The following is a 3,563-nucleotide window of genomic DNA, read 5'->3' as shown; positions in this document are numbered from 1 at the left end:
GAGAAGTGACAAAAGATAAATCACCCCATAATCACACGCTTACAACCGTCCCCCCTACCATATTACTTTGAAATAATTCCTTCTAGTCTCTTTTTGCACCCTCGTAGTCCATTTAATAGGCCAAATGAATTGACAGGAAGAACAGGTAGTGCAATAAACATAATACTAACTAGTTGAAAAGGGTCGCGGGCGGTGTGGGTGGGGGTGGAGGCAGGGGTGGGGGGTCAGAAATCCTACACCCATGGCAAACAAACAAACAAATGAAGACATAGAAACCCCTGTTTGAAGAATGAGGCCATTCACTGAGGGTGAGGTTAGTAGGGTTGGGCAGATTGAAAGGCTAGATCTTTAAAATGATTGCACCTGTAATGTGTCCGTTGGAAAACGCAGTAATAAAAGATGTGGGGAAGGGTATGCCTAAACATTTTCTATTTGAAGACCATTTGTGACTATGACTATAAAATTCAAGTGCAATTTAAGAAGGTGGCCAACTTTAAGTATTGACTATTAATACCTTTCCTAAGCACCTGCCGATTTGATTCTGGAGACCGTAATCTACTCACAGGAGATTATGCCTGGTGGAAATCTCTTCGGGAGACCAGACAACTAAGAAGCAGGGGTACAGGCATACTTTCTTGGCCGAATAACGCCCTTTGACTTTTTACATCAATTCTCCCCTCTACCTTCCTGTATTAACAGTTTTACCTCTACAGGGACTCAGGGTGGGAGGCCTATCAGAGCCCAGAGGAGAGTCAGTGCGATGGGCAGAGACGGAACTCCGGCGCACATCTTGCCCCAGGGGAGACAGTAGCATCTCGCAGTCGTTGCCACCACGCTACGCTGGTGCCTGGTAACGACGCTCTCCGCGCCACACCGAGCGCCAGTCCCTTGGATGCCCAGGAAGACCAGGGTCGAGGGACGCACACGCAGCACACGCCAAAGGCTTCCCAGAAAGCTGTGCGCGCGCCTACAACTCCCATCATGCTACGCCGGGAACTGCACGGCTCCTCGCAGGAAATAGGCAGCTCACCCTGCCACCTGTGCACACATTTTTCTTCAATGTATAGTTCCTCGGCGCGCCTCTGGCCGTTTCCCGGAGCTCTTCAATCCCAGAAGCTACAGCACAACGGCTGAATAGCCAAGACCCCCGGGGAGGCGTGGCTTCAGCCGGAAGAAGCTCCTGTTGCCAAGGGAACGGTGCCTGCCAAGGCGCCTGCTCAGCGACTGATGCACAGGCTGCTGCAGAGGCTACCGGTTTTCCCAACTTGTAGAGGCAGGCGGCTTTGCTCATTACCAGGCATCCTTCCCATGTAGGCATAGAGAAGAAGGCTGAGGGACCCTCGCACCAGATTTCCATCCCAGAGACCGATACGAGTGGGTCCATTCCTGTTACCAGCTCCTGCGCCTTCCGGACTAACCTCAAAAACCAGGTAATCTCCTCAACCCTGGTTTAGAGCCAGCGCCACCCTCTGCCTCCGTCAGTTTTAGAATTCCTCTTTGGTCTTTCCCATGTTTTTCACACCACGCGCGTAGTTGTTGCTAATGTATGAGAAGTAGAAAAGAAGGTGAGTAAGGGAGGCCATAGAAAACTTACTAAACTGGTTCGGACGAATGTTTGTTTGGTTAATGGGTTTGAACAATGCCCAACTTAGACCCCTGTATTTGGGGTGTATGTGTGTGTGTGTGTGTGTGTGTAAGTGTAATTTAAATTCCATCATCAAAAACTGAAAGCCGAATAAGAATGTTTATTTTGGGTCATAAAAATAGGCAACATTTCAATCAACACTTTACAGAGTTTACTAAGTATCATTCATGGTGTTTTCTCTGGGCTACCACTGTGTTTCTGCAGCTTACCCTCTAAGCTGTTAACTGTGGATAACATCCTAATTCCTCTGGACTTCTCTGGCAATGTGTAATCCTTTAGGAAACAGTCTGTCAGACAATAACCAAGAGAATTTGGCTGGTATGCAAAGAGGGGTTTACAGTAAGATAAGAAACAAGAAGGGAAGATTGGAGCCAGATTGTGAACAACCTTAAAAGCCATGCTTGGAAGTTTGAGCTTTATTCTGAAAGCCAGTAGTTCTCGATAGTAACTTCACACCAGAAACACTGGGTAGCTTTTAAAAATTACAGATGCCCTGATCTCATTTCAAAAATTTGGATTCAGCAATTGATTTCAGAGTGCAGCCAGGGTTGAGAATCATGGCTATCAGAGTAGGAAGCTGCAGAAAACAACTTCGTCTCTCACTGCACACTGAAGACACAATAAATAAATGTTGAGTAGCTTGAATTATCTTTTATTAATTTATGCATGCAGGAAGTCAACTTATGGAAGGAAAATTATAACTACTTGAAACATAGAAGTTTAAAGGCTCTATGATAGTTGTTTATAAAGCAATTTCAATAAATGTGATTACCTCTTTTAGAAAAACTGCCTCCTCTTCTAATTTGTGTGCCCCAAAATATTTCAGTAACAAGTATCAAGTGATAATCCATGGAAAAGTGATGGAAAGTCACAATACAAGGTACTGTGAAAAACGAATATTCAAGCATCAGGCTTTAAACAGTGCTTTATAGTAGATGCTTAGAGGGGGGAAAATGTGAGAAGTGGTCATATTTAAAAAAATAAGTTCTAAATTATATGAAATGGAGAACAGGATATAAGTATTTATACCAGTATGTTTACGCAGTAAATGAAGTGAGTAATAGCAAATTTTGAAATTAAGTGGTATGTGTTAATTGCTTCATGACATCAGAAGGTTAATTTAAAATAGAGTCTGCAAATGCTTGTCCTTAAGCTGTAATTTAAAGAAATGGGCTGAATAAGATTTGAATCTGTAATACAAGGAGAAAAGTAGATTGAAGTGGCACAAATGGAAGTACCTAAGGTCAAACTTATCCTTGGGGAAAGACAAACGTGGTTCTGTTACAGGCCTCACCTTTTGGCATGGCATTGTACCATCTCTTCTCTGGACATCACTGAAATTCAGTTTTGAAATTTCTACCCATAATCATGTCCCAAAAGGCGTAAGCGAAATGTTGACTATGCAGCCTCCTTTTAGATACAGTTGTCTTGGAAGCCTCTTATTGATAAAGTTACTGCAGCCTCACATCCTTCAAGGTATGGCCTTGCCTGAAATTGTATGGAATAAAAAGTATTGAAGAAACTGTAATATGATAGGTTGCTTATGCAACCTTAGATGGAGATGAGAATAAGTCAATTTAATGAGAATAAAAACATTAGAGAACTGTGAAAGTGACTGTTGTTGAGTAATGAAAAATATTTGGTGCAGAGATGTATTGTAGCAGTTCCTGCAACAGTGGGGGGCTGGAAAAAGGGATCTCCCTGTCCTCCTACTACAAAGTAGTGGTTTGGGGAGCAATGGACCCAAAGTGAGCTCCTTTGAAAAGTTTAGTTTGGAGACCTGAAGTGTAAATTTAACAGTACCTTAGATGAATATAAACAGCCATAAAGTTACCACATAGCAAGTTTTGTGTACATAGCAGTTTTATTTGACTTCGAAATACTTCTATTTTTGGATTGCTGATAGTTTTTTTTTTTT

At 42.7% G+C, this 3,563-nt stretch overlaps 1 protein-coding gene across 3 annotated transcripts in view; it reads left to right on the top strand.

Annotated features, from left to right (window-relative positions):
• The first annotated feature begins 273 nt into the window (after positions 1-273).
• Positions 274-3,563, top strand: part of ARL6 (ARF like GTPase 6) — a 40,562-nt gene continuing 37,272 nt past the window's right edge. The window contains exons 1-2 of one of the 3 annotated variants that reach the window (XM_017889950.1): positions 274-1,430; positions 2,933-3,121. The gene's annotated coding sequence lies outside the window, so the exon portion shown is untranslated. Of the gene's footprint in view, positions 1,431-2,471; positions 2,526-2,932; positions 3,122-3,563 lie in introns of all 3 variants that reach the window. The other 2 variants (XM_017889949.1, XM_017889948.1) reach the window with 2 other exon arrangements.

This window comes from Rhinopithecus bieti, unplaced genomic scaffold (genome assembly GCF_001698545.2).
Source record: "Rhinopithecus bieti isolate Rb0 unplaced genomic scaffold, ASM169854v2 scaffold_18644, whole genome shotgun sequence".
In the NCBI taxonomy this organism is placed as follows: Eukaryota; Metazoa; Chordata; class Mammalia; order Primates; family Cercopithecidae; genus Rhinopithecus; species Rhinopithecus bieti.
This window is presented reverse-complemented; position numbering and strand designations above follow the sequence as displayed.